At 41.6% G+C, this 12681-nt stretch overlaps 1 protein-coding gene across 1 annotated transcript in view; it reads right to left on the bottom strand.

The window, feature by feature from the left end:
• LOC311242862 (uncharacterized protein) overlaps window positions 1-3516 on the bottom strand; it is a gene marked incomplete at its 3' end in the record, with an annotated part of 37644 nt that extends 34128 nt beyond the window's left edge. The window contains exons 1-2 of the mRNA XM_084331924.1: window positions 3469-3516; window positions 2917-2954 (exon numbers count right to left, since the gene is read on the bottom strand). The remainder of the gene's footprint in view (window positions 1-2916; window positions 2955-3468) is intronic.
• Between the last annotated feature and the right edge of the window lie 9165 nt (window positions 3517-12681).

The following is a 12681-nucleotide window of genomic DNA, read 5'->3' as shown; positions in this document are numbered from 1 at the left end:
GCAAGGTCCGAGCAGCTGAAGTGCTTGTCCAGGGTCGCACTTACACCCGTCCCGTGGCGAGGCTCATAGAACTGCCCCGACTCCCAGACACAATAGATGATGACCATGACCCTATAACCCTATGACTTTGTGAAGTTGACTGACCCCTACAGCAAACCCTTATGTGTAAATAGACAACGCGATTAATCTGTCTCTGCTTAACTGATTAGGTCTGGGACCAATCAGGGGGTGGCTGTTGTGAAGGGCCAGATTAAACCGAATATATATATTTATTTATATATATATATTTAATTGTATTTGTATATTCTCTAATATTCCCTGATATCCCTTGTATATTCCTTGTACAATATGCATTGAATATCCATTCTAGCCTACTGAACATCCCATAATAGTCTCCATTCTACTATTGGTCGAGACCTTGGTGCCAGGCTGCCATACCCCCCAGACCCAGTTCAAACGTACCGCTCAACATGTACGAACAAGTCCTAGTTCCGCGTAGGAATCTGGCTACCGCACCACTAATGGTACTATTTGTTCATAGTGCGTATATATACTGCGCTACTAAAGTAGGACTTCCCTTTTAGTCCAGTTTCTTACCCTCCAATAGAGTGACAGACGTAAAGCCTCCCCGCGACGCCACATGTGGGAGTAAGGCCAAGTTCGGCCTACCATCGGTATTGAGACATCGTGTATATTAATATTTGAATAGTCATATTTGGCACTATATCGTCGAGTTGGACGTAGTCTATTAAGCTAATAATAGTCTATTCATATGTAGTGCTTCGTGCGGTGAGAATACTATCGTAGTCAGCACCCCCATCGTTTCGGGTAGAACTGGCTGCTTATCCAGGGTGGCCGACCCCATGTGAGGCTGCACCCGAGGAGCCCCAGAGCCGACGAGCGAGTGGACCTGCATACCGGATTATTCTACCGACGACAGCCCGCCTTCCCAGGCACGGATTATGCTTTGTATACAGTGATTATTCTATGGATAAAGACCAACACTGCCGTGTGTTGGAAACCCCCCCCCCGGAGAGGACGACAGGTGAGGAGACGCTCTACACGACGAGGTCGCTTCACGTCTCTCCATCGTGGACCGGAGGAAGCCGGCCCACAGAGAGTCCAACTGCTTTCATCTGTGGATCGAGGATCGCTGAGGCACCGAGCCGCACAACCGTGGGTTCTCCCAGGATACCCTCGGCCAGACGGATACAGCCAGACTCTACCCCCCCCCCCCCCCCCTTCTCCAGTTGTCTTACAAGCGACCGGAATTCCCCCCTAGTGTATCCAGTTCTATAATCATTAAAGTATCATTGCTATTATTCCTTAAATATTCCAGGTTGTATATTTACCGCCTGCGCCACCAGAGATTGGACGTTCTCTATTGATATACCAACGAATACTCATTTGCCATAAAAGTGCATCCTATTTCAAATCATAAATGTAATTAAGTGATTGCTCTACATACCTTTTGCTATGTATTAATTATTATTAAACGCAGACTTTCGACTTGGTACATTTGTGTTGGATCGTTTCATCTACGTGGGAGTGTTTACCATAATTATTTATGCCTAGTACTGGGTGGCCAGAGTCTAAAGTACAAGAGGTAGTGGTAGTAAGTATCATATCTAACAATACAGTCAGGGAATTGTACCCCTCAGTTACAGTGAGTCTACATGATTTAGTGGTGTGAGTCTACATGATTTAGTGGTGTGAGTCTACATGATTTAGTAGTGTGAGTCTACATGATTTAGTGGTGTGAGTCTACATGATTTAGTGGTGTGAGTCTACATGATTTAGTGGTGTGAGTCTACATGATTTAGTGGTGAATAATTTTCATTCTCTGCTGCAGTCAGAGCTGGGTCCGGACTTCAGTGAGGACTTTTTAATTATACAACTCAAACTATTTATAGAGAAAAAAAATTGTATCCACTTTTTTCTCCACATTTTCTATTTTTCTCCCATCCCAATTTCGTATTGGCAATTCTCCCCTTCCCTGTCTTGAACGTTGCTAGACTATGCCCCCCACTGGTCAGTTGTAGCGAGGATAGAAGCCTTGCATCACGTATCCCCTCCAGTACACGAGGAGGCAGCCTGTCGCATCTTTTCACCAGACAGAGTGGAGTAACGTGTGGGAGGCTCACGCTGCCCCCGATACTTCCCGTCTCTGCTGTGCAGGCGTCACCCAACCGACCTGTATGAGTCGCTGTCCACAATGTCCAATCCCCACCCATCAACTTCCACCCGCTGACTCTTCCAAACTCCAAAGTCGAAGGCAATGCTGAAACTGGGATTCGATACCGGAGTCTCTTGCATTGGTGACGAGCGCAATCTCTGCTACGCCACCCAGCCGCCCTTTATAGAGACATTTTATGATTGTTATATTTTGGAAAGAAAATGGCACCCATTAACTTCAATTGGAGAAGCCTGAGATGGAGCTGTGCTAGCTAACTCGCTGTATTTTACAAGGGTCTCAACAACTGTGATATGGTTGCGACAGACATGGGGTTAAGTAAACAAGAGCACTTCATTGTAAAGCAGTTACTATACAGTTTAGCTCAATTACACTCCGATTTCTGGCACCATCGTTTTCCATCATCTATGGAAATCAGCTGTAATCAGTTCTAGGATGTCTGGCTAGTGTTTTGCTATTGTCGTCAAGTTGACAGTTTCAGAGGAATGTTTGATCCGTTGCTAGGAAACAGCTATGGCGACAGTTGATTCCTTGTTGCAGCATTAGCTAATCTGAACAACTGACAAGAATTCAAACGTAGTCCGTTCAAGAATGCTTGTTCATATTTGTTGTCAAGTTGATAATGTCTGAGGGGTGCCCACCCATGATCATCATCATTTCAAAAGAGGGGATTAAAGGGGGTGGGGATCAGATACAGTACTGTGATGCGAGATCAGACTCACCTCATCTTGATTTAAGTTACACCATATTGGAACTATGGCTGTAACAAGAAATATAGAAAGTAGAAAGAGACAGGGAGAGAGAGAGAGAGAGAGAGAGAGCAATGTAAGATGAATAAAACACCATGGAGTCGATCACCCAGTTTACATTCAACCATTACCATTTTCATATTATGCTTATGGCTGTCCATCATTGCTGAAGATGACATCCCTTCCATGATTGTAGCCATGTGAGTTGTTGAGGCTAGCATGCAACGGTGCCATTGGACGTGGCTGTGAAGCCCAATCAGACGCCCCCCGACTCTATAGGGAATGTGTTGTCAGGTAACGTTACGTTAATGCCCCATGTCCCAAACAGGCACTGCCCCAGGACTTCAAATGTTAAGACCCTTTAGTTTTCATACTAATCAAAAGGTGGTTTAGAAACATATCCCTACTTAAAATATTAGACGTGTTAAAATGAAGAGTTTGAACGGATCTCTTTTGTGTACTGTATTACCATGCCAACAGATCACATACTGAGAAATAAGACATAAGCGCAAATTAATATCTCACCTGGCCATCGAAATGTCAAGGGTTGGGCTCCAGGCGCCAGGCGTTTAGTTTCTGTTGCTGCCACAACTGCTTGTTTTTCTCCAGGGGTTGTGGTTCTACTTGTAGAGTCTGTTGCCAATCCCAGTGTTATCCCTGCACAATCAATCAATCAATCAATCAATCAATCAATCAATGACTGAAATGTGGACATTGTAGAAGGTTTGGAAAATTCAATGTCACAAATAACCATTTACATATAGTATAGCTCTTTGTTTTGTTATGGTAAACATTTATATAGTGCTTCTGTCCAAAGAGCTTTACAACTTATACCACACATTCACCCATTCACTCACACACAGACGGCAGGGGCAACCATGCAAGATGCCAACCGGGAGCAATTAGGGGTTCAGTGATTTGCTCAAGGACACTTCAACATGCTGCCGGAATCAAACTGGGAACCTTCCAATCATCAGACGACGCTCTACCTCCTGAGCCACTGTTGCCAGAGTTTTGAATGATCAATACTGCTAAATGCTTGCCATGTATTATGCAAAACAATAAAAGATAAATAAGTAGCATAAACATACCTTCAGTGGGTGGGGTGGTTGAATCTTTAGCTGTGGCCTCCACAACACCTTTGACTGCCGTGGCACTGACCTCCACAACACTTCTATGTGCAGTGGGAGTAGCCTCAATCTCAGCTTTGGGTAGCGTTGTTGAATATTTAGATGCAGGTGAGGTTGTAGCTTCTTTCGGTGCATTATCTACCACTGCTTTGAGTTGGGATGTAGCTTCTTTCAGTGTAACCTCTACCACTGCTTTGAGTGGGATTGTAGCTTTTTTAGGTGAATTATCTACCACTACTTTGAGTGGGGTAGGGGCATCTCTACCTGCATCAACTACGTTCTGTGTTTTGCAAACCAGGACCGTAGCAGTACTAGTGGTTAAAGGTTTGAGTTTGGGAGTAGGTAGCACAACCCCTTTAATGGAGGTGGAAGATTTGGAGGTACTGGACATTATAGGCTTTCTGTGGAGGGGAGAGAAATAAAATCAATAAAGTCAATCAAGCTTTATTTATACAGCTATTGTAATTTGCAATTATACAGTATCAATGCATGGCACTTTACAAACACCTAAAGAAGGTAATCTAAAAGACGTAACAAGATGAGCGAAGACAAAATATACAAGATTAAAAGTAGGGGTGCACCGATATGAAAATTTGCCGCCGATACCGATTGTTCAACTAACACAATCGGCCGATACCGATACCGATATTTGTGGCAAAAAAAATAAAAAATTAATATATATATATATATAATTTTTAAACTACTGTATATGTCACCACCACGTTAACCTGAGACGTGAAATTAAGTACCAACATGGACAAAGTCTCAACCCGTTCATAACAGAGGATCGCCAGTTGCCCCTTACTGGTGCAATGTCAAACCCATTTACTGCACATAATAAACCATTGATAATGGCCAATGGTACCAATACATACATGATACATCGGTTTACCCCTACTACCTGTCATCATTATCACTGTCATAATGAATGAGTGAAACACACTACCTGTCATCATCATCATCATCATCATCACCGTCATAATCATCATCACCACCATCATAATGAATGAGTGAAACACACTACCTGTCATCACACCACCATCACCTTCATAATGAATGAGGGAAACACACTACCTGTCATCACACCACCACCTGGGCTATTTTGTGTGTGTGTGTATACTGTGTGGGTATACTGTCTGGGTATCAGATGGTTTTAAACTGAGTATCAGATGGTTTTAAACTGTGTGGGTATCAAACAGGGAAGAAAGACTGTCAGGTTTTAAACTGTATGTTCGATACCAACACAGTTTAAAAAACTGTCATAGGAAGAAAGACCGTCTGGTTTTAAACTTTGGATATCAAATAGAAAGAAAGACTGTCAGGTTTTATACAATACTCACTGGATTTCATAACCTTACAGACTAACTTCTTGTCTTGTTTATGACTTATGAGTTTTAATAAGAGAGAGCACCATCTCTCTCAACCAAAGCAATGCATGGTGACGGGTGACTGCAACAGAACAATCTTTATTGACAGTCGATTCTGCCAATTACGTCACACCGCTAGCACCCACCTCCTGCTGTTCTTACCACCAATCGGCAAGCGTTTATTCGTTTTTTACTTCCGGGAAGTCCGCCATTGATCTGCAGTGAGAGATCAACAACAAACCTACCGGCGCTAATAACGTTAGCTCCCCGCCGGCCACGAGTAGATTACCAGTGCTCCGCAGGATGACCAAACGAGGCATAATGATTTTACTGCAACGAATGTTATAATAAAACAAAGCTTTTCTATACATTTGTCTGATTGAAAACTTTATTAACAGATTGCAGAATGGGTACAACTCAGTACGGGCTCTATGAGCAACGGAAGGAACTGAGCTATGAATGAGTAATGCTTGCTACTTGCTATGTTCGGGTAAATAATATGCTGATGTTATTGAACGTGTAACACTAACTATATAACGTTAATGCCACAAAACGAATGCCTTTGTTAAACATAAGTAGTAACTTTGATGCAGTAGCTTGTGTGTGTGTGGGGGCGGCGTTGTGCAGGTCGCTTGACTGAACTTTTTTTTGCCTTTTGACGCGACACAAATTGATGGATATTTATCGGCTACTGCCATCGGCACATTTGAGCTTATCGGCCGATAGGCCGATTGCAGTCAACAAGGCACTTATCGGCCGATACCGATACCCGATACATCGGTGCACCCCTAATTAAAAGAGGGTCATAAAAAGGTATAATATATGGTTAGTTTGTATGGCTAGTTTGACGGCTTCTTACTTTTTTTTTTCTTTTTTTTATCCACTTTTTCTCCCATTTTCTATATTTTCTCCCATCCCAATTTCGTATCATCCAATTCAACCCTTCCCTGTCACGAACGCTGTTTCTTGCCTCCCACAAGCCGGCTGCAATGTGGACTAAGTCATACATAGCACAAGTCCCCTCCGGTACTTGAGGTAACAGCAGTCGCATCTTTTCACCTGCGCAGCTCGATCTCTCAGTGGCGAGGAGTAACGCGTGGGAGGCTCACGCTGCCCCCGACACTTCCTGATTCTACTGCGCAGGCGCACCAACCGACCTGTAGGAGTCGCTGTCCACAACGCCCGATCCCCACCCATCAGTTTCCCACCCCCTAATACGGCCAATGTGTATTAGTATGAACGACCAACTAAACTGAAAGCAATGTGGAGCGCTGGGCTCGAACAGGCGAGCCCAGCGTCTCCGCATTCGTGGCGAGCGCCTTGCCCACTACGCCACGTAGCCGCCCGCTTCTTACATGAAAGCAAAACTAAAGTACTGTGCTCAGGTTACAATGTTACAATATGGAGGTCATTTTAAACTTAGAAAAGCACTAAGATTTATATAATTTGAAGTGAGGACCATGTAGACTCAACCAACACACATGATTCTGTGGAATACGTATGTAATATGGTGGTTAAATCTACACAATCCTTGCAGCAACGTTGACTTTTCTAGACGAAAACACTACATTTAATGCTTAGTCAACAAGAATGTAAGTGATTCCTACACGGTCCTCATTTCAACTCATCAAAATCGTTGCATTTTTAATATTGATATATATTGTTAATGATGACTTACTTGTCAGGCAGCTTCTTCTGCTCCTCAGATAAGACACGCTATAGACAAAACACACAAACAACTTTACAAACCACACTGGCAAACTGGAAGGGCACTGACCGAGATGCCTGCACCTCCACATCAAACAGTAAGAAGTGTTTTCTAGTGGGGCCTGGGGTCTCCTGTGCATTTAAGGTAAGATTTCTATATTCATATTTAATGTCAATCAATACATTTTTAACATGTTGTTAACACATAAAAAAAGATGTACTAAAATGTGTCAAATGTGGCCATATTCATTCAAATCTTTAGAGGAAGTAATCATAAGTACTTATCAGTCACAGGACGTAACACTACTGCTAACGTTACTATGCATAATTGGCAAGCAAAACTTAGCAAAATAGGCCCTAGCTTGACCTGTTTGTGTGTAGTGTTACTTAGGCCCTAGCTCAACCTGTTTGTGTGTAGTGTTACTTAGGCCCTAGCTCAACCTGTTTGTGTGTAGTGTTATGTAGGCCCTAGCTCAACCTTGTTTGTGTGTAGTGTTACATAGGCCCTAGCTCGACCTACTAAGAAGCAAGTATTTTTTGTAGGCTCTAAAATCTCCCACTAGGTGCACCGAAATGCGGACTTGTGTCAAAACAGGCATCAGACCATTCACCAATGGTGTTTTGTTTGTTCCTCAATGTCTTAATAATAATAATAATAACAACCCTACTGATTATGGTGAATATTCATGGCCCCTAAAGGAACAACCCTACTGATTTTGATCATCCCATGACATTTTCTCCAGCGCCACCATCATTATAACAAACTGACAATAAGACACCTTGATCTTTCCTCTAGTGGCAACTGGCAACATAACACTTTGCCTGCCTTTTTTCTGCTGTAAAACACTTTGAGCTGCAATTCTTGTATGAAAGGTGCTATACAAATAGTGCTTAGTGTCTAAATGCATAATGTCCATTGCATAATACCGTAATGCTTAACGTCATAATGCACAATGCCATATTACTTATGCTTCAGTGCGCCATATGCCCAATGCTTGGACCCCTGCATAATGCAGCTACATGTTGTATTTATATTGAACGCAAACACCTCACCTGAGAACTTGAGGCAGATGTCTCGTTGCTCCTCTTGCTTGAACTAGACTTAGTTCGCAATGATGATTTACTAGACTCCTCCTTCCTCAATGAGGAGTGTTCTGCCCCTTTGGAGGAAGATGATGATGATGTCATCTTGGCAAGCTCAACCAGTAGAGCTGGGGTCAGAGACTGCACCATGGCCTCTAGGCCGGACTGTCCAGAATGGACACCTGGAGAAAGAATGGCACACTTGATGCATGCACTACAGTTTGGGGGCTAGCAAAGGTTATGCCCAACAAGCTAGCATGACATGGTTGGTACCAATGGATACTAGGGGTGGGACGATACATCGATCCAGATCGATACATCGATGTAATTATCAACAATCGAATCGGATCGATGCGATGTAATAAGATCGATTCATATCGATACTCTTATTTTGAAAATCCTGTGGCGAGTCCAAGAACAACAGCAGTAGCTCCGTGTGTGTAGACGTTACAGCATAGCATTCTCCCTTTCTGTGTGTGTGTGTGTGTGCGCGCGTCTTTGGAAAGACCAGATGAGGTCAGAGGAGTTTGATGTTTAAATGTTATTTAAACATAAACAATATAATACATAATAAATGTAGGCCTATACATGATCATGCAACATCAACAAATTGTTGTAGGAACGGTTTGGGAGAGGGAGGTTGTGAGTTTTGAGTTCCAAAAAAATTTAGCTTAAAGTTTAAAGCTCAATATATAAAAACGTGGCACTTTACAGTGAACATGAGGTATATTTGTATTAAAAACAATAGATTGATTTTCCTTTAAATGTCTGGAAGAGCTCAAAAATACAAATGTCAAATGATATTTTCATTACCTTTTTTTTGTTGATCTAAATGTTACTGATTGTGTTAAATGGGCATATGATATCATCTCATATCGATCGCAGGCACCTGAATCTAATCGTATCGTATTGTATCGTGAGAGACTTTGTGATATCGGCAAATATCGTATCGTTGTCCAAAGAATCAATATCGTATCGTATCATGATGAAACTGGTGATTCCCACCCCTAATGGATACCTTAAGTTGTCTGGTTTCATATGATGTCACTACCTTCGATAGCTTAAAAAATGTACACATTTGAAAGATGGCAATGTCGGCCGAGTTCACAGCCCAGAGCCCGACTATTTTTTCAATGGCGAGCGAACTATTGGGAGATTATTATGAAGAGGACAAAATTATCACACTTAGGGATGATAAGGTGCGTTTTCACCAGACTACATTGGACTCAGCACTTCTGGTAAATCATAAAAATACTATAGTCAAACCGGCCGAGCATGTTATCTGTTCACCACTCTGTGGTAGTCGCCGGCACTAGAGTTGAGAGCACTCCAGACTAGGGCCAACTAACGTTCAGCAATGGCGATCGCCTAGAGCAAACTATTGGAGATTATTATGAAGAGGACAAACGGTGACAATCAAGAGTGGACAGGGTTTTGGTGGACCTGCTGACAAAGGTAACGTCTATTTTACCGAACCCCATCATAAAACATGCCTTTGTGATGATCCCAGCGTCAGAAAACGAGTCCGCGAGGGACCCTCCCCCCCATGGTGGCTTAGTGAATAGAACCATTCTATGTATGGTCATGTTTACCTTTGACCTAGAAATAATATAGGTGTCAGGCGAGCAACAAGCTCGAAATGCGCATGCTGCACACAAAACACGCAATATCTTGCGTTCCAGGAAACGAGCCTGGAGTATTTTGAAATGGGATGTTTTTTAGCCTGGGATTGCGCAGGAACGAAGGTATGTAGAAATAAACGGTTTGTTCCCTGTTGGAGTATAAATATTGCCTTTTAAATGAGCCATACTATTGTCTCCTATAACTATAATATAGAATATACAATGGGTCTGCAAACATCATGAAAATGGTAAAAAAAAATATACATGCAATGTCGGCCGAGTTCACAGCTGCTCCTGCAGGTCTCTGAGTTTAATCAGCATTTCATCAAGTCTGGTCACATTTATGACGCTGCTATTCCTCCCTGCTCCCCTCTCCCTGCAGAAGCCAGGCATTCATTGGTCTGTTCTTAATGACTTACCTGTTCAAATAAAGGTTAAAAAGATTTGATAGAAATAGTCTCTGAGGGTCAATGTGTGTGTGTATGCATCTCTCTCTTTCGCTGACCTGATGACTCCAGTAGTCTCTTGGCCAGTCTCTCAACGTTGCTCTCTTTCTGTTGACGGCTGGAGGACTTTGGGGATGACCGTCTCTCGTAGCTCCTCGACCGCGAGCGCAGGCGGCTAGAGGAGGAGGGAGGCGAGCGGCGAGAGGAAGAGGGAGGCGAGCGGCGAGAGGAACGGTGAGGGGAGCGGGAAGAAGACCTGATGGTATGAGAGACGACATTTTAGTGGATGTAATTAAAAAGGGCATTTACTTGTCCAATTTGGTACTGTTGTCATAGAAATGAGTAGTGGAAAAAGATAATGACTTTGGCCCAATCCCAATAACGCCCCTTGGCCCTACCCCTCCATTTTGCGCATGGAAAACCTGTGGTGTTTTGTAACTCATAGGTGTGGTGGAGGTATTGAGAAAAAGTGCAGAATTGTGTGGCTTTTTTCTATCTAACTTTTCTCCAGACGCACACCATTCCAATAATTTCAGTTCCACGACATTTCAGTTCAAATCTAAAAAAAAATATATATTATAGGCACACAAATAACATTCTCAAAATACACTGTAAAAAGGTGCTGTGTTTGATACATATAATAATGATAGGCCTACATATTTATTGTATGTTAAACTACACTGTACTTAAATAAATCACTTATTTGGAATTTACCCTTGTGTTTGCTATTTTATTGAAATTAGGTTTTTAAATTGCAGGAAATTACAGCAAATGGCTTTCTTTATTGCAATTGTTTTGCCTCCCCTCCCTAGTTGTGACTCATACTATCTTGTTTGAAAATCCTGAAAATATAATGCATATCATGTAGGTTTATACCGTATGTAAATTTTTATTGGGCCACACAAAGCAGACATTACCTTTATATTATAAGAAAAGCAATGTGTTGGAATACGTCTTTAACACTTTGGATGCCAAAAGCGTGTTAATACGTTTCTGGGCCCCGACCGTAGAGTGCCAAAAACTGTGTTTTTACGTTTCTGGGTAGTTTTTCCAGGCGGGTCCAGGCAAGAAACGGCAACGGTTATAGTATAATACACGCATAAGGCTATTCCTCAGCATTTCAGGAATTACCCCAGACCGATCTAAAAAACACTTATATTCACCACGGTATAACACGCAAATGTATGCATGGAAAAATTCGCTTTTTTGCATCTTGACCGGAAGAAAGTCAGTCAAATGACCATAGTATTGTATCCATAGCTATATTAAGTCAAGTCAAGTCAAGTCAAGAGTTTTATTTGTCACGGCATACAAGTATACAATGAAATGCGGGGGGTCTTGCCCGCAACGATTGTGCATAATACAATAATAATATAATAAGCATCCAATAGAACGACATTGTGCAATAATACAAGTAATCAAAGTAGGGCATATCGGTATATGTACATGAGTTTTTACAGAGCATGGTAGGACATGCTAGGTCCTGTGGTAGTGCAATACACTGTTAGCTACGGATGAGGCACTGGGTCTTTATGTACACTGCTATACAATGCTATATTATATATATATAGAATATAGTTATAGCTCTACAAACAAGGTGACTGACTCCTATCTTTTAAAGCATGGCAGTGAATAGATGGGGCCCGAAAACAGCGTGGCACCCAATGTGTTAAGAGGCCAATGTTAAAGTCCCCACAAATTATAAATGTTTTGTTTTCATTTAACCTATTCATTAATGCTTCCAAACTATTGTTATTGTTATTTAATAACTATTGTTATTAAATGTTTCAACATTTGACCCTGGTGTTCTGTACACAGAACAAACAACAATATTTCTCTGCTTTTGCATTTCAATTTCCAGTTATGCATTCCATTAAATCATCAATTACTGTTGTCATATATTCAATTGTTCTGCATTTCAAGTCATTGTCCACATATAGGGCCACACCCCCTCCCCTCTTGTTGGTTCTATTGATATAATGTAACTCATAACCGTCAATATTGAGATCAATAACCTTCTCTTGATTTAACCATGTATCAGATAAGGCTATCAACTTAAATTAATAAGCAATAAACGTTTAAATGTATTAAAGTATTCATTGATGTTAGTGAAGTTTGCATAAAGACTTCCACAATTGAAATATATTAACGAAAATGTATTTTCCAGTTCAACATAGTCATTAAATTGTCCTCGATAGAATTAAACAAATGGCTCTCCGGATCTATATCTTTTTTTTTTTTTTTTTTTTAAATCATACATTTTATATTTCTTATAGTTGGATCTTGAAAATATTTGACTTCTGAGCGGCTCAGTCATTTGTTTGTTTCAAAATAAATGTGTGTCTGCAGGGAATCAACAATCCCTGGACATGTGTCTTTGTTT

Source organism: Notolepis coatsorum (assembly GCF_963971535.1).
Source record: "Notolepis coatsorum genome assembly, chromosome: 1".
NCBI classification, from domain to species: domain Eukaryota; kingdom Metazoa; phylum Chordata; class Actinopteri; order Aulopiformes; family Paralepididae; genus Notolepis; species Notolepis coatsorum.
This window is presented reverse-complemented; position numbering and strand designations above follow the sequence as displayed.